At 39.5% G+C, this 19,780-nt stretch overlaps 1 long non-coding RNA gene across 2 annotated transcripts in view; it reads left to right on the forward strand.

The window, feature by feature from the left end:
• Positions 1 to 248: 248 nt before the first annotated feature.
• Positions 249 to 19,780, forward strand: part of LOC138751536 (uncharacterized) — a 30,751-nt gene continuing 11,219 nt past the window's right edge. Inside the window, exons 1-2 of one of the 2 annotated variants that reach the window (XR_011350032.1) lie at positions 249 to 366; positions 11,381 to 11,600. This is a non-coding gene — a long non-coding RNA (uncharacterized lncRNA). The remainder of the gene's footprint in view (positions 367 to 11,380; positions 11,601 to 19,780) is intronic. The other variant, XR_011350031.1, reaches the window with a different exon arrangement.

Raw genomic sequence — 19,780 nt, forward strand, 5'->3', positions numbered from 1 at the left:
TGGAAGCTGTACAGCAGCATGGGTGGTGACCATAAGGCAAGGATCAATGTGATCTGGCCCGTTATTGTTGGATTAAACTGCATCCATTTACTGAATGATTTTTATGGTGACATGTCACACTAAATAGACAACAGCTCCATGATATGAAATTAGTTATGACATCATAATTCAACCATGAGAAATATCAAACGGGTAAAATGTTATTTATGAGATATTGTTTCCATGAAGTAACAATTAATCAACACCACAAGACTACTGTTTTGTTCTCACTTAGTAATTAATTTATTCAAGAAACAATTCAGAGAAAGACAGCAAAAAGAAAAGGAAAATGTAAACAAGATGAAGGGACTAAATAGGAGAAAGCAGGTTAGTTTTGAGCTGGAGAGGGGTCAAGGGTGGGACAGGATAAATAGAATATCTCTGATAGATGGAGTTCTCTGGTTGATAGGTTAATGGGGAGAGTTAGAGTGAGCATGAACAAAGAAATATAAATGTAATGTAAAGAAGGCAGTGAGAGAGGAGAGAGAGAGAGAGAGAGATAGCCCTAAATAAACTCTATAAATGAGTGGAATTCTGTACCCCTGAGAGATCCAACTACTGACTCATAGAGTATATTCAGGGCTAGGTAAACACCGTTTTGATCCATTAGGGGATCAAGGGTCATGAGAAACAATGAGAAAAGTAGAGATCAAGTCAAAGATCAAATCAATTATGATCTTACTGAAAAGCAGAGCAAGATCAACAGAATACAGTAAAACCCCTGGATCAGGCACCTATGGGGATTGGTATATGCCAAATAAGTGTATTTTCCAGTTGCTTAAGACTTACTCTTAAAATGCCTAACTAATACACCTGCATTAAGAATAAACAATTTAAAAGACAAAAATACTACACCATATTACACTGAACAAACTTCACTTGCATGAATATATAAACAAAGCTTTTTACTTATATTTCAGTCACATTCTTTTGTAACAGTATATAGGTATGTTTTGGGAGATAAATTAGGGCAGGTTTTTTAGTGTAGGTCACATACAAACACTTTAAAACAGATCTTATTTAAAATACTGGAGCTCTGCTAATGCTAGACATATCGGCCCCAGAAACTTTCCAAAAGCTTTGGAGAGTGCCTAAGAAACTTTACTAATGGATTGTTGTTTACAAAAAGGCAACAGATGAGAGCCGCAGATTGGAGGGGAACTTGCTGTTCTAGGAGGGTAATGTGGTTTTGCAAGCAGAAAGAGTCAAACGGGCTTTTACTCTCAGAGAGAGAGAGAAAGAGAGAGAGATCAGTTTTACAGTTTTACAGTCAGCAGCAGCAACTGGAACTGGAACAGGACAAGCTGTAAAGCTTGTGAAAAACCCCATTTGGAAGACAGGTTGTGAGTGCTTAATTCAGCCTGGTCAAAGCTCTTGTGGTTCATGCAAGAGGAGAGGACTGGTTGTTTAACATTTCACTTGAAATAAGAGAAACAGAAAAGGCACTCTGTGGTGACCTGAAAGAAAGAAGTTATCATCTGGAGAAATCTGAGGGGGCAAGATTCTTCGGCAAGTCACTGAAGTGGCTGATTCTAAAAGGAATCAGTTGTGGGTGTCAACGTACAATGAATCTCTCTCTTAAAACCAACAAGAACCTTCCTGAGTGGTAACCATTTACCTTTCAAGCACCAAAGCCTGGTGAACTTTATAAATGTTAAATTCTGTGCACGGATAAGAATTGCCTGCAACCAATGAACTTGGACGAATGAGAAGTGAGATTAAACTGTGAACCAAAGAAATTTTCTGAGCTAACACGCACATTACATACCACGTGCGCTTAGAATTAGAAGGGGGTTAAGTTAGGTTAGTTAAGTCAACAGTGATAAGTTAAAATGTGATTCTGTTTTCATGTTTAAAGATAATTAAAAGCAATTTTTGTTTAAGTAACTATTTGTCTTGGTGAATATCTATTGCTGCTAGGATTCGGGGTCCTCTGGGCTCGTAACACTTTGAAAAAATTTAACCATCACTGCATCTGAAAGTTCCTCACCCTCAACAGAGCCGTCCGAAAGATTAACAATATCATTATAGATAATTACCCCCCACGCACATCATCCCAAGTTTACAGATAAATCCTCTGACTGCAGTGACTCTTACTAAGCAGGAATAAAGAGGCACTTTAAGAGAGTCACCCCAATACCAAGCTCTTCATTCTGGGCAATGCCAAATGCTGTTTCATACAATTTGATTCAAACAGCTGCTATGATCAAAGCATAACCAAGGCACTCCACTGGCTGAATATTTGCTCCTATTATCACCAAAGGTTTACTGCATGAGTTACTTCAGAGAACATTTATTTTCACAATTTTAAGCTTACATATTTTTACCTATAATTTTTTTCTTATTTATCTATCTATCTGTTTATTTATTTATTTATTTTCTTTGAAAAAATTTTTTCACCGGTTGCTTGATGCCTGCTGGTTTCTTTAATTCCTGATACTGTGAGTTTTAGTCAAGTCCAGTCAAGTCGTCAAATTTATTGTCATCTGATTGTACAAGTACAGCCCGATGAAACAGACATGCAATCAGACATAATATACATACAGACCAACAATACATATGCAGGACAAATATTATAGCTATAAAAATCAATTATTAAATATTGTTTTGTACATATGAAAGCCACGGATGGTTAGTGTGAGCAGTTCCTTTGGTCATTCAGCATTCTCTCTTCCCATGGGAAGAAGTTATTCCTCAGCCTGGTGGTGCTGGCTCAGATACTCCTGAATCTCTTTCCTGATGGGAGAGCTGAAAGTTGCTGTGTGCAGGGTGGAAGGGGTCCTCAATGATTTTCTGCACCCTCTTCAGTCAATGATCCTGGTAGATTGCATTGATGGGTGGTGGGGGTGGAGGGAGACTCCAGTGATCTTCTCTGTGTTACAACATAGACCAGCAGCAATAGAAACTCACCAAGACAATGGTATTTTCAAAAAGAACCAAAAATCTTTATTATTAACTATTAATAACATAACACTTCTTATTTTACTCTAGCATAACCCCATTATGCACAAATGTGTGTGTGTGTGTGGCAGGTCCCAGTGTTCAGGCATAATTCTGAAGAGATGATTTTAAAGTTCAGCCTCACAAATATTTTGTATTGAAATTCAGATTCTTTGAACTGTTTAAAGGTTCTCAAACTCATGAATTCTTGTAGATTTCCTTTCAGAGACTGATTTTCCACAAATCCCTCTTTTGCATGGAGGTTTCGGAACTTGTATTTCACACTATGATTTCATAAACCCAGGCAAGGATTAAATGAAGTGAGCATTACAAATGGACACAGTAGAACTGCCATCTTTTGACAAAGAGAAGTGAAGTGGGTTTTCTTCATTGCCACTGATTTTGTGTGTCTCACATGATAAGGAGAATACCACTGCAGGACCTGAGGGGTGGAATGGTTGGGGCAGGTCATGGCGGGTCTGGTTCCATCTCCTCCAGTTCATGAAGCAGTTCATGGACCTTAGTGTCAGTCAATGCACGTAATTGGTCAACATGTCGCTCCCACAATCTGTCCCTCACTAGAACAGAGTATGAGCTGGGGCTCAATTTTTGTAAGATTACTCCTACCACCCATGGGTCTTTATATTGTCTATAATCTTGTACCAGACTTTCTTGCCCACTTCCAATGTTATAGGTGAGGTTTGTGGTGATGCTGTTTTTTTGCAATCAGAGACCCAGATCTGAATGAACTGTGGACAGCCTGGTCCGCAGGTTATGGCCAAACATTAGTTCTGCTGTGGTGTGTTTTGTGGTAGAATGTGGCATGTTTCTGTACTCCAATAGGAAATCTGTGATTTTGTGTGTCCAGGAGGCATTTAAAAGTTTCATGATTTTCATTGCCTTTTTGAATGTTTGTACAAAACATTTTTCCCCATAATTATTTGGGTGATAGGGTGCAGACAAAATATGTCTGATATTGTTGTCATGCATAAATTTTTTAAAATGTTTTGATGTAAATTGAGGCCCATTGTCCATAACTAATTCCTGATGTTAGAAATAGAAGTACCTTTAAAGAAATTGCTCGAGACAAAAATTGAGAACAAAGAACATTTATTACAGCAACAATGCAAAGTTGGGTGCTTCCCCTTACCCTGCGAATACACACATACACTGGGGCTCACCCAACTTTTATACAGTTGATTTCAGTATAGGAATACCCTCCCCCTTACATTCTTCTGCCTCCTGCTGGAGAGGTTTGGCATTAGGCAATCCTTCCTGCCTACGTGCAATTTCAGTATACTTGGAGGACCAGGGGGTATCCTGTCGGTGTCCCTTCATGTTATTGTCCTTATTCACACCTTCCTGATTCTCAGGGCTACAGTCTCTTGGTTTGCAGAGTTGGCTCATCCTGTCTAGGGTTGGCTAATTTAATATGTATAAATCTGTGTAAGGTTAGCTAATTAGATATGTAGGACTTGGTACTTCTGTCCAGGGCTAGGAGACCCTTATCTGATCCAGACTACCTCAACTTCCTACATTCTATTGTTCCTTACCACTCCTTATCTTAGTCTTATGGTGGCTCTTGTCACAAAGAGTAGAAGATTCTTATGTTAATCGTGCTGACTCTGCTTTCCTGCATCCTAATCCCCAAGCTCATCCTGTTTGTACTGGTTACAGCCATTAACTGATGTATGAATTTTAGTTTCCTTCATGTTCATAATTTTAGATCAGTTTTCCCATCTCTCACACTGAGGAAGAGTCAAAGATAGCTCATAGACAGTCAAATGTGGGATCTGCTTTGGTATTTTTCATCTGTGAAACTACTCACCATTTTGAGTGTGTGTCCACAGCTATTAGGAAAGTCTCACCCATGAGTGGCCCAGCAAAGTCTACATGTATCCAATGCCAAGGTTTGGATGGCCATTTCCATGGTTGGCTTAAACTTGCGGCATTTTTGGCTACATTGACTGACATACTTTGCATTCTTTGTTGTTTCAATGTCTCTATCTATGGAGGGCCACCAGACATGCATCCAGGCCAGTGCTTTCATTCTTACCATTCCCGGATGGTTGTGGTGCAGTTCTGATAACATGATGGCTTGCCATTTGGCTGGAATAATTGTATGGGTACCCCATAGTAAACATCCTTCTTCCACTGATAACTCCTGGCGGGGTGTGTGATAAGGTTTTAGATCTTCTGGAATGACTTCAGATTCGGGCTATAGGATCTTGCTTAATGTTGCCTCTTTTCAGATTTCATTTGTGATCATCTGGGCTATAATGGGCAGTTGTTGAAGTCATTCTTGGTTGATGGCAGCTGCCTCTGCTGTCCATTTAATAATTTCTTTGTATTGTTCTGTCTCGTGTAGCGGCATCCATAATAAGGCATCTGCATGGATGTTGAGTGTTCCTGGTTTATGTTTTACATCATAGTTATACACCACTAGTAGCATGGCCCATCTTTGAATTCTGGCTGCAGCTAATACCTTTGTGTGGCCCCAAGATTAAACTAAAAGGTTTATTGTCTGTGATCAGGGTGAATTTTTTTCTGTAAAGATATTGGTGTAATTTTTTTTACACCAAAAATTATTGCCAATCCTTTTTCTAGTTGGGCATAATTGCATTCGCTTGTGGTTAATGTTTGCGAAGCATACGCTACTGGTTGTTCACCTTTTTCTGTGATTTAACCATATAACAGTTTATGACATGGAAACAGGCCATCTCTGCCCTTCAAGTTCATGCCAGTTCACTCAAACAATTCCACTAGATCCCACTGCCTATTCTCCACCCATAACTCTCCAACCCCCTCTTATCCATGTATATATCCAGCCTCCTCTTAAATGAAAGAATTTGGGATAGTACCACTCCTAGTCCCACTGGTGAAGCATCCATGGCTAGTGTAACATCTTTACTAAGGTTGTAGTGGATCAGCACCTTATTTGTCAACGTTGGTATTTCTTTAGCGCTGTGCCTGGATTCTCTGGGGCCAGTAAGGTCTTAAGGAGGTTGAATGTTTTGTTGTCCATTATACTGAGGAAGAGGGCACATTTTTGGTTTACTGAACCTTCTACAATATTGTGGGCTATGCAGTAGTGGTTATCCCAACTTTCTCCTACTTCATTGAATTCCCAGAGCTTTCACTCCACCATCTTGGCACACTTTCACCTTGATCTTGCGGGAATTTGTTGGGGTTGTTAGGTAGTCATTTTCCACCTTTCTTCTGTTTTCCTTCTCACAGTTGGTGCATGGAATATGTGTAGGATTCATTTCATTCCTCAACGCCACTGATACAAACTTTTTACAACTGCACATAGGAGACATGGCATATCTCAAAATGGTGTTCTCTGAGCCCAAGTGTCTTGTGGCCCTGTATCCAACCCACAAAGCCTTTTCCAAGAAATATATATTTTTTAACTAAAGATTAATAAAAACATAATTCTTTAACACCTACCACTCTTATGGTCTCGTGAATTGATCACCTATCCATTTTTCTCAGCAGCTGTACCACACTGTGATGCAGCCAACTACATAGAGCTCCTATAGAAGGTGACATAATGGTGGCAGGTAGCCTTGCCAGCTTCAGTCTTCTCAGGAAGTGCAGTCACTGTTGTGCCTTCCTGACAAGTGAGGAGATGTTGATTGTCCATGATAGGTCACTAGTTAAGTGAACTCCAAGAAATTTAGTATTCTCGAGTTGTTGATGTATATCCAGCCCCTAATGTTAGGTGCAATCCAGCCCCTAATGTTCTTCCTGAAAACATTGCATGGATAACACCTTCTTCTGAGAGCTCTTTCCTGAACCCAACTTTTCCTTTCCTACACCTTGTGCTGCTCAGTGTTCCCCCTGCGTATACTCCCAGTCAGACACTTCTGCAGTATATATGACTGAACCTGCATTTGGTTCATGCAGAAGTCTCAAATCAATGAGTCCTCCACCATCTGGCACTCCACTCACAACAGATTTCCATGACTTAAAACTGCAGAGACCACCAGCACAGGATTGGCCTGAAGAAACTAACTATAATGATTGATGACCCCATGTTAAAGCATGGAAGTGAGTTCTTTCCTTCAGCTGATAACCTATGTGCTGTAAATTAATAAAATCGCCAATTGATTACTTAAGTGTGTTCAGGAGAGGGTATTAACTGTAACATTGTTGGAACAATTTTCAGTAGTTGGCATTAACTTGGCATGGAATATGCATGGAATATGTTAATCAGTGCACACACACCATTGCCCTCGTTTCAACTTGCCCAATGTTTCCCATTTTCCCATTTTCCCATTTTGTTATCCAAAGAAGTGATGTCCAAAGCACAATTGGCATAACGGTTAGTGGAATGCCTTTACAGCACAGCAATCAGGATCAGGGTTCAAATCCCAGCTGTTTGTCAGGAGTTTGTATGATGTCCCCATGTCTGTGTGGGTTTTCCCTGCAGGCTCTGGTTTCCTCCCATTGTTTGAAACAAACTGGGGTGGGGGGGGGGGTTGGTGTAGGTTAATGGGGTATAAATTGGACGGCATGGACTCATGGGCCGAAATGGCCTATTACTGTGTTGTACGTCTAAATTTAAATTTTAAATTTAAAATCCGGCTGTTTGTAAGGAGTTTGTACTATGTCCCCGTGTCTGAGTGGGTTTTCCCTGCAGGCTCTGGTTTCCTCCCACTGTTTGAAACATACTGGGGGGGTGTAGGTTAATGGGGTATAAATTGAACGGCATGGACTCATGGGCCGAAACGACCTATTACTATGTTGTACTTCTAAATTTAAATTTTAAATTTAAAATCTGGCTGTTTGTAAGGAGTTTGTACTATGTCCCCGTGTCTGTGTGGGTTTTCCCTGCAGGCTCTGGTTTCCTCCCACTGTTTGAAACATACTGGGGGGGTGTAGGTTAATGGGGTATAAATTGGACGGCATGGACTCATGGGCCGAAACGGCCTATTACTGTGTTGTACGTCTAAATTTAAATTTTAAATTTAAAATCTGGCTGTTTGTAAGGAGTTTGTACTATGTCCCCGTGTCTGTGTGGGTTTTCCCTGCAGGCTCTGGTTTCCTCCCACTGTTTGAAACATACTGGGGGGGTGTAGGTTAATGGGGTATAAATTGGACGGCATGGACTCATGGGCCGAAACGGCCTATTACTGTGTTGTACGTCTAAATTTAAATTTTAAATTTTAAATCCGGCTGTTTGTAAGGAGTTTGTACTATGTCCCCGTGTCTGTGTGGGTTTTCCCTGCAGGCTCTGGTTTCCTCCCACTGTTTGAAACATACTGGGGTGGGTGTAGGTTAATGGGGTATAAATTGAACGGCATGGACTCATGGGCCGAAACGTCCTATTACTGTGTTGTACTTCTAAATTTAAATTTTAAATTTAAAATCTGGCTGTTTGTAAGGAGTTTGTACTATGTCCCCGTGTCTATGTGGGTTTTCCCTGCAGGCTCTGGTTTCCTCCCACTGTTTGAAACATACTGGGTGTAGGTTAATGGGGTGTAAATAAATTGGACGGCATGGACTTGTGGGCTGAAATGGCCTATTACTGTGTTGTATGTCTAAATTTAAATTTAAAAAGAATGGGTGGAAATATATTCAATGGGTACCAAGAAATGATCCAATGAAAAAGATGAGAGATGTAGTAAGACAAGAAATATTGATAACTAAAAATGTAAAGAACTTCAGACAGAGTGAATGAGAATTGTATGGGAGTTAGTCGCTGACACACCAAAGTGGTTCCAGGGAATAGAATCATAATACAGTTCCACAAGCAACAAAAAAAAGGATTAAAGAAAAATTGAAATTCTAAAATATTGAACAATAATCATCTAATGGAAAGTAAAAAGGATGTTTTGGATTAAACTGTTCCTTCAAACAATCCTTCATCTATCATTCGGGCTGTTTTATCTGCATTTTGCATTAATCTTCTCAACATAAACTATTCCAGCACCACAAAAGACTTTTTCTACCCAATTATAACTATGAATATTTATTATCTATCTTTCTTTTGTATTTATTTTCTCTTTCCACATGGATCTTAATTGGAGTACCTATTTAGCTGTAGCATATGAATATTGCACTATGTGAATGACAATAAATTCATTAAGGTCTTTTCTACTTTCTTTACTAAGCTTCCCTTTCTCATCAGAACTTGATGCTCTGCCACATTTTCCATCTTTCTTTTTCACAGAGATCTGATGCAGGGTCTTGACTCAGAATGTTGACCTGCTAAGCTCCTCCAGAAGATTTTTGTTTCTATTTCGCTCCAGATTCCAGCAAACTGCAGCACCATGTCTTTACCTTGCATCTGTCTTTCCTAGTGTTCATTTCTTGCATCTGACATGTTCCTCATCTACAATGAAAGTGGCCGAGGCTGTGAAATCTAATTGTAAGATGGCAGATTGTGAAGGAAAATTAAAGATTAGATGAAGTGAGTGAATAAAGGATGAAGGATGTAAGGGATATGAGCAAAAGGTGCAAAACAAAGACAGAATTACTTGCTCTTCTGCGAATTAAACAAATAGGTTGGTTCCATTTATGACTGATCTTTTGGCTCACTGCCTCTTGTCCCATCACCCGTGATCTTGGCATTACTGGTTCAGTATAAATTTCTTGGAAAGCAGAAGTAATTCTGATGCATACTACCATGTGAATCAAGTGCAGAAGTTGGCTATTTGGCCCCTCAAACCTGTTCTAACATTCTTTAAGATCATAGTGATCCTATTGTAGCTTTAACATTTATCTTAATTCCCATTGACCAGTAGTGAGCTTCCAACTCTCATGCATCAAGAGTTGATCTACCTCTGTATTTAAAATATTCTGACTCTATTTTTACTACCCTTTGAGAAAGGATTGCAAAATCTCATGACACTCCAAGAAAAACAAGGTTCTACTTGGTCTTAAATGGATGACCCATTATTTTGAATTAGTTCTTTGTTCTAAATTCTTCAAAAAAAAATGGTGGCCATGCCAGAGCTGCTGCAACAGCAGCACTACCTCTGATGTGGGCCCGGGGAGAACTGGGAAAGGAGACGTAGCACTCATCTGCAGAGTTCTACCGCCCAGTTCAGCCATCGATAGCTTTGTACAGGCTTTAAACTACCTGTAAAAGGAGCAGACAGTGTTTTATTTTAAAATCCTGCAACTGCAGGGCCTGGACCCAAGATGGCAGCAACTATGCGGCGAAGCAGAAAACTGGCACAGAGAACCAGAATAAGGGGAGAAAACCCCCTCCCCCATTTGAGAAGGAGGCGCAGAGGAGACGATCCTACAGGATGGTGACCAAGGTGGCAGACCAGTGAGGTGTCCTGTAGATGAAGAACATACAGGCAGTGGATGGCTGGTGTCGCAAGACTGTGGGCAACTTTCTGTCAAACTACTTACACCAGGCTGCGAACTGCTAGAAGCTAGCTCAAGACTGGCTGAAGGGGTACCAGGTATTTTTTTTTTTATTTTTTTTTCTTGCACCATGAATCATATCAATAATAACATTCACAAATGATCATCATTAATATATACACAGTGACATTTGCTCTTTCCCCCACTTTCCCCCATTTCATCCCTCCCCTCTCCCCACACCTTCAAAAACAAATAAATAATAAAACACATAAAACAAAGAAATAACAAAAAGCAAAGAAGTCGTATCGTCCACTTTTACATATTTAAATCTTATCGTGCTCATAATCAAGTCATTTTAAGAGATGGAGGTCTGTGGTCAGTACTCTCTAACATATTTTATGTATGGTTCCCAAATTTGTTCAGATTGTATGTAATTCTTTCTAATGGAATACACTTGTTTATTTCTATATACCACTGTTGTATTTTAAGGCTTGTTTCCATTTTCCAAGTTGTCATAATACATTTTTTTGCTACTGCTAATGTTATCGTAATAAATCTTATTTGGGCTCTGTCTAATTTAAGTCCTAATTTTTTGTCTCTTATATTATTTAACAGAAAATTTTTTTGATCTTTTGGTATATTATTTTTTGTGATTTTGTTTAATATTAAGTTTAAATCTTCCCAGAAAGTTTTCACTTTTGAAAATGTCCAAATTGCGTGTAATGTTGATCTAGTCTCTTGTTTAAGTAAAAACATCTATCCGATGCTGTGGGGTCCCACTCTTTTAATTTCTGAGGTGTAATGTATAATCTATGCAGCCAGTTATATTGTATCATACGTAATCTAGTATTTATCGTGTTCCTCATTGTTCCTGTACATAACTCCTCCCATGTTTCATTCTTTAACTCTTTGTTTAAATCTTTTTCCCAACTTTGTTTCGGTTTATACTGCGTTTCATCCTCTTCCTTATATTGCAGTTTGATGTGCATGTTGGTTATAAATTTTTTAACTTCCATGTGTCTGTGATTAAGTATTCATAGCTCCTACTTTCTGGTAATCTCAAGCTATTTCCCAGTGTTATATAGAGTGGAAACTTGGGACTATTTTATGCTGGAGCAGGAGCACTGCAAGACTGCAAGAGATGCATCACACTGAGTGGTGAGCATGCTCAGTGAGACACATTGTAAGAGCCACATCACACTGAGTGGTGAGCATGCTCAGTGAGACACATTGTAAGAGCCACATCACACTGAGTGGTGAGCATGCTCAGTGCAACATGACCAGCAGCCTGAGATGTGAGTAAAAGTTTGTGCTGTAAACTTACAAGCTTTTCTAAGTGCTTATTAAAACCTCCAATGGTACAACACCCAGTTTATCTTTTAAATATGTTTTCAATTAGTAATATGCAAACATTGTACCTTGTGTTATTCCATATTTATCTTTTAATTGCTCAAATGTTAATAAATTATTTCCCAAAAAGCTATCTTCTATTTTCTTGATTCCTTTTTTAGCCCATTCCTTGAAAAATAAATTATCTATTGTTTGTGTCAATAACATTTTTGGTATTTGATCATTTATCTTTTTTATCTTCCAGGTGTATTCTTTTCCATAATTTAAGTATGTGATGTAATACTGGTGAATTGTTGTATTGCACCAATTTTTCATACCAATTATAAAGTATATGTTCTGGGATATTTTCTCCCAATTTTTCTAATTCTATCTTAGTTCAGTCTGATTTTTCTCCTCTGATAAAAATCTGATAAATACCTTAACTGAGCTGCCCTGTAGTAATTTTTGGAGTTTGGTAGCTGCAGCCTCCCTTGTTTGCATCTCCACGTTAATTTTTCTAGTGCTATTCTTGATTTCTTACCCTTCCATAAAAATTTCCTTACTATCTTCTTCAGTTTCGCAAAAAAATTTTCTGATGGGAATTGGTAACGTTTTGAATAGATATTGCACCTGTGGAAACACATTTATCTTAATACAGTTTACTCTCCCTATTCAATTCTCTAAGTCTTCCTTTTTTTTGTTTATTAATGGTTCATAGTTTAATCTGTATAAATGTTTTAGGTATTTTCTATTCTGATACCACAGTAACGTATTCCCTGTGATTGCCATTTAAAAGGAATTTATTTTTTAAATTCTGAATAATCAACGTTGTTCATTGGCATCACTTCACTTTTATTAATGTTAACCTTGTACCCTGATTTTACTCCATACTCTTTCAGTTTCGAATATAGTTTTTTTATTGATCTATTTGGCTCTGTTAAATATACTATGATGTTGTCTGCAAATAGGCAATATATTCTTTCTCTTAAATTTTTATTCCTTTTATCAACTCCGCCAATGGTTCTATAACCAAAGTGAACAGTGCAAGGGACAATGGACATCCCTATCTTGATGACCTGCTAAATTTAAAGTGATCTGATACATATCCATTTATTACTACCTTTGCTAATCCAGTTAATACATTTTTCCAGTAATTTAAATTTCTGTAACACTTTAAACAAATAATTCCACTCTATCCTGTTGAAGGATTTCTCTGCATCTAGCATAATAGCTACCATTGGCATTTTATTTATTTGTGCTCCATGAATTAAATTGATAAGTTTACAAACATTATCAGAAGCCCGTCTTGTTTTAACAAATCCAGTTTGGTCTTGCCTTACTAGTTTTGGTACACAGTCATTCAGCTTGTTTGCATTCCTGTTTATTCGACCTCCCAAACTGGAAACACCTCAGACTACCTGGATTAAACTCCATCTGCCATTTTTCTGCCCATATCTGTAACTGATAAAGACCCTATTGCATTATTTGAGATTCTTCTCCACTGTCCACAACTTCGCCATCTTATTTCCGCACACCTGGGATCCATCAAAGATCAGAAGCTCGCCTTCCTGGAGACTGCTGCCTCAGTGTCCTTCCACGCAGGTCTCCACCTTGGCCCTGGTGACCTAGAGGTCTGAGCTCCTGACTTGGGTCTCAAACTGGTCCTGGTGACCTACAGGATCAAGCCTCCAACATGAAGTTTCACCTTAAACCCGCCAGCCCACAGGACTGGGCTCCAGGTGCGAGTGTCCGTCTCAGCCCCGGAAACCCATTCAATCAAACCTCCGACATGAACTTTCACCTTGAACTCAGTGACTTACAGAACCGAGCTTCAGACTCGGGTTTCCACCTTGGCCCCTATGACCTACAGGACCGAGCCTCCTTCAGGAGCCTCCTACAGGACCCACCCTAGCTTCAGGAGCACACGGGCCTCTCCCTTTCCACCTTCTGACTTTCCAAACCCTCCCCACCCTCCCTTGGAGCCTTCCTACCCTCCATCTCCTGATCCACCCCATATTCTTCCTCTCCCCAATACCCTCCACTCCATTGAGCCTCCCCAACTCATGCCCGGTCTTCACCATCTGCTCTGACCTTTACCTCTCGGAAACTGTCCTTAGTAGTGGCCTTACTATCATCCCCTTTCATCCACACCTTAATGAGTTCCTCGCACTTTTCTTTTGTTTGCTCCCTCTCCATGCCTATTTCCACAACCATGATTCTCCACCCCCACCCCCTTCTCCTGATTTAAACCTTCTTCTTCCTACTCGTTCCATTCTTATGCCTATTCTGGATCCTTATATTTCCAACAGCCTCTGTGACATCAACCATATCAACTTCACTACTCCCCTCATTCATCCCAATCTCACCCCTTCGGATCACCTGGCCCTCTACTCTCTCTGCACCAATCCAAACCTCACCATCAAACCCGCAAACAACGGTGGCAATGTCGTGGTCTGGTGCACTATCTGGCTAAAGCCAGATGACAACTCTCACACACCTCTTATTTACCCCTCCAACAGGACCCTACCAAACCTCATCAAATCACTGTATCGCACACCATCTCTGAACTCATCACTTACAGTCATCTCCCTGGCACAGCCTCCAACTTTATTCTTTCCCAATCCTGTACTGCCCGTTTCTACCTCCTACCCACAATCCACTAACCCAATTGTCCTGACGCATCATGTCCTCATGTTCCTGCCCTACTGAATTGGTCTCTTCTTACTTCAATTCTGTTTTGTCCCCCAGATCCAGTCCCTCCCCACCTACATCTGGGACATTTCAGCAACTTCCAGTTCCTGGAACTCGATTGCCTCATGTTTACCATGGACATCCAATCCCTATACACCTCATTCCCCATAATGAAGGCCTCAAAACTCTTTGTTGCTTTCTTGACAATAGACCCAACCGATTCCCCTCCACCACCACCACCCTCCTTCAGCTGGTAGAACTTGTCTTCACCCTTAATCATTTCTCCTTTGACTCATCCAATTTTCTCCAGGTCAAAAGGGTAGCCATAGGTACCCACTTGGGCCCCAGCTATGTCAGCCTTTCTTGTTGGCTACATGGAGAAATCCGCACTTCAAGCTTACATGGGCGAGGCCCCTGAAAAGTTACTCTGCTACATCAATGACTACTGTGGTGCTACCCCATGTATCCATGATGAGTTAATTGACTTCATCAACATTGTTGCCAACTTCCACGCTGACCTCAAATTCATTTGGTGCATCTCTAGCGACACTGTCCCTTTCCTCGATCTCTCTGTCTTCATCTCAGGAGACAAACTCTTGACAGATATCTTCTATAAACTCACAACCTCCCACAGTTACCTTGACTACACCTCTTCCCACCCTTTCTCTTGTAAGGATTCCATTCCATTCTCTCAATTCCTCCGTCTCCATTGCATCTGCACCCAGGATGAGGACTTCCATGCCAGATCATCAGATATGTCCTCCTTCTTCAAACAATGTGGCTTTCTCTCTACCTGGTGCTCACCCATATATCCTCCATAACCCCCACATCTGCCCTGGCCCCCTCCTTCCCCATAGGATTCCTGTTGTCCTCATTTACCACCCCTCCATCCAACACATCCTGCTCCACTATTTCTGCCACCTACTACATGATCCCACCACTAGACACATATTCCCCTCTCCACCTTCTGCAGGGACCACTCCCTCCATGACTCCCTTGTCCATTCCTCCCTCCCCACCAATCCTCCCCTTGGGACTTACACCTGTAACCCCAAGAGATGCTGCACATGTGTCCACACCTCCTCTCTCACCACTATTTGAGGATTCAAACAGTCCTTCCAAGTAAAGGAACATTTCACATGAATCTGATAGGGTCCAGTGCTCCCGTTGTGGTCTCCTCTACATCGGAGAGATTGGATGCAGTTTGGGAGATCTCTTTGTTGACCACCTTGGCTCTGTCTGCTGCAATAGTATAGCACTCCCAATTCAATTCTCCATCCCAGTCCCTTGCTGACATGTCTGCCCATAGTCTCATGCACTGCCAGACTGAGACCACGCATAAATTGGAGGAACAACATCTCATCTTCCCAACTGGGCACCCTCCAACTGGATGGCATTAATATTGACTTCTATGGCTTTTGTTACTCACCCCCCCTCTTCCTTTCTTTTCCCATTGCCTTTCCTTATCTCTGTCTCTCTATTCCGTCTCTTTTCACACAATCATGATAAATTCTTACTTCATCCCTTATCATATCCAAATTAACACCTTATCAACCATCTTTATTACCTCCTCAAAGAAACTCCAGTCAAATTGATAAGCATGACCTGCCCGTGGTTGACTGGCCCTAATCTGACTGTGTCTTTCCAATGTGCATCTTTTCTTAACTGCTTCCAATGCATACATTTTATTCCTTAAATAATGAGACTAAATTTATACATTCATTCTAGATGTAAATACTTTATACTGACATTTATACTGAACTAGAAATGCCAAATGTGATGGGACTAGAAACACTGAGCCAAAAGATATGTCATAACATCAAACCAAGCCATTTGTTTAATTAGCAGAAGAGCAAGTAATTCCGGGTTCTACTTCCAATAATAAATGACACCATTGTGCTAACTTTTTTAGTTACTTGTTTCACTTGCATATTAACATATTGTGAGCTTTGCAAATTTTACATCCCACCTTCGATACCTTCACCTGAGTCACTTAGATAAATTGTCAAATACTGAAGTCCTCAGCTGATTTTCACAGTAAGTAGCATCATTCACAGTGAGTACATCTTCAGGAAATCTGAAAGAGAAGTCTATTACTTTGTAAAACTTAGTGCTACAAGTGAAGAATCACAGTTAATAACTGCCTAGACTTAAATTTCTTTTAGAGAGCCCTGTACCCATCTGGTCGGAACATCCAGACTTCAGCATTAATATCAGGCCTTAGCCTCCCTTCTGCATTGCACCTTATTGGCATTTACTTAATTATTGTTTCATTTGCCTTTTGTCTTTCTTTGATGCCCTAATATCATTGGGAACTTTTCAATCATTTCCATATTTTTTTACAAAAAAATGGGAATCAACATGATAAATTTTGTGTCTCATTAGATTCCTGAGAGGTATCTGAAGGTGTTTCACTTCAGCAAGGTGCTCTCCTTATGGTTGTAGTCATAGCTATCACAAATGAGCAAATGCGTACAGTTAAGGTGCAATCCCATTTTCTTTCCTTGGATCTTAATCTGCCCTAATGCAAGTATGTCTTATTTTATTGCATCAGATTTAATGAAGGTACTCCATGGCCCCAACATTAGCCGACTTAGAATTTCTCTTTTCACTGTTGCTGGATGATGATCATTAATTAGCATTGGTAGGGAGGCAATAATTGAATAAGTCCAAAATCTTGCAACTTTTGTTGCATCTGGCACAATAAAAAATAACACAGTCTCAAACATGAAAACCCAAATATACAGAAGAATCATTAATCCAATAAATTATCAGTTAAGCGGCTCTGAGATATGTTAGCTGGAGAGAAGGGTATCAGACTTTCTATTTGTTGAATGAGATTTATTTTAGTGAATTGGAGTATTTTAAGAATTATCTCTTTAAACATGTCCTGTGGACCAAGTGCTAATCTTTTCACTCTCTGCATTACATCCATTAGAAGCACATATTACTCTCTACACATTACCCAGAAAATAACTGGCAGCTCATGAAGCAGATCTCCTGAAATGGTGTGGAATTTAAACCAGGGTGGGGTTAAAACTGCTGTTAGCAATCTGATTGACTTTATTAAAGGTTTGTGGCAACATGGCGAAAGCCCGTGCCTTCTCACACAATGTTTTGTCACATTAAGCTATTTGTCTCAGTTGTGGGAAAGCTCTGACCAAATGAAATGTATTACTTTTTTAATTGCTAAAACAAATGCATTTACTGATCTATTACCCAACTTGAATTTAGACCTTAGTGGCAAATCATTTGACTAATTTGTGTAAATTAGAATTAAATATAACTTCCTGTAACTTTTTGATTATACAGTTCATATTTCCTTGCTGTACAGTAAAACTTAGATTGTAAAGGGATTGTTTTTCTTGAACCTCAAAAATCATTCCATAAAATGTACACCATGTATTACTTGTCTTGATTTGTGGACAGTGAAGAAGAAATATCATTCTTGAAAAGAGTTGGCCTTTCCAATTTAATGGGTTTTTGTGACATTGGTAACTTCTTTCCAAATGTGACAAGCAGACCTGGTGTCATTGAAAGGAGAGTTACTGCATGCAGGAACAGATGCACAAGTCTATAGGTTGGATCACACTTATTACCCTCTAATGGACAGGAACCTTTCCAGAGTTTATCGAATCAAAAAGATAAGCAGAAATTCCACTATATCTCATTGAAACCTTTAAAAAACCTGTAAATTATTAGATGCTTGGATTTTTAACAGTTTTCAGTCTCATTAACTTCTCTGTTCATTTTTTTTTACCAACATCATTTTCTTTTACTTCATGATTTTCGCTGCATATTTGCTTTTCATATTTCTGAGAGAGTTTTGTGTTTCCATGAGACATATTTTATGTATGTGTACGATTATTTTTTTTATCCGATAGGGAAACGGAAAGTTATCATTTTAGATTCTGCCACAGAAGAATAAATCCTCTCCACATTGACCTTGTCAAAACCAGCCATGATCTTGTAGGTTTGACTTATTCATACAATTATATACAATTATATTGTTTAAGCTGTTTTAACCAAAGGTCTGGTGCTCTGAAACACAGTCAGAATATTCAAATTTAAAACAATAAGAAAAGCCTCTTTTTAATTTTGATTTTTTGTTTAATAAAATGTTTTCCAGGAATACAAGGCTTTTATGAAATGAGGAATCCTTCACACCACTATTTAAATAAGTAGTATCTTTACACCCCTCCCCCACCATTTCCAATGTCTCCAAAGCGTAAAAAAGGCAAAATTCTTATCTGCGGGGAAGTAAATTAAAGGAATACATTAAAGAAACAAGTCTCAATAAAAATTCAATGGTAATCCTTCCCTGATATCTGTAATTAAGATGACCCAAATTGAGGGACTTATCTGTCTTTTCCAGGCCTTCTATTCAAAGAATGCTGCAAACACACTGCTGAGTCACCTGATAGTCAATATTTATCCAGCTTATAATGTTTCACATTTAAAAATAGACTTAGAGACTGGAAAATTCACTGACACATGACTGACACAGTATTTTAGTTTTAATTTTCATATTAAAACAGAAATTCATAAAATTACAATTTGCTATCTCAGTAATTAAATTGTCCTTTATATCAGTAAGCAGCAAATTTCAGATTTTTATAGCTGTTACATTATCATGGAATATTAAAAGATTTTTTCCCATTCGTTAGTTGTAACTCAGATTACCATTTGACTTTTTTGAAATATCAGTTTCCTTAAATTGGGTGGCCTGTACCACCCAATTACAGAATCAGAATTTATTGTCATGAACAAGTCATGAAATTCAGTTTTTTGCACCAGCTTCATAGTAAAAAACATTCGTATTACAACCATCTTACAACATTACTTTAAATTTAAAAAAATAATAGTGCACGAAAAGAAAAGCCGTGTCTTTGGTTCATTAATTATTCAGGAATCTGATGGCAGCGGGGAAGAAGCTGCCCTTGTGCCCCTGAGTGCTCATCTTTAGACTCCTGTACCTTTTCCCCGATGGTAACAGAGTGAAGAGGGTGTGGCCTGTGTGGTGGGGGTCTCTGAGGATAGAGGCTGCGTTTTTAAGACACCACCTCATGTCGATGTCTTCAGTGGAGTGAATGCTAGTGCCTGTGATGTTGCAGGCTGAGTTAACAACCTTCTGGAGTTTATTCTTGTCGTGAGAGTTGGCACCTCCATACCAAGCAGTGATGCAACCAGCCAGAATGCTCTCCACAGCACACCTGTAGAAATTTACAAGAGTCTTTGGTGACATACCAATCCTCCTCAGACACCTTACAAAGTATAGCAGCTGACAAGCCTTCTTTGTGACTGCATCAACATGGAGGCTCCAGAACAGATCCTTGGAGATGCTGACACACAGGAATTTGAAGTTCTTGACATTCTCCACTACTGAACCCTCAATGAGGACTGGGTTAGGCCCTGACTTCCTTCTGAAATCCACAATCATCTACTTGGCTTTGCTA

The sequence above is a fragment of the Narcine bancroftii genome, chromosome 1 (genome assembly GCF_036971445.1).
Source record: "Narcine bancroftii isolate sNarBan1 chromosome 1, sNarBan1.hap1, whole genome shotgun sequence".
NCBI lineage: Eukaryota > Metazoa > Chordata > Chondrichthyes > Torpediniformes > Narcinidae > Narcine > Narcine bancroftii.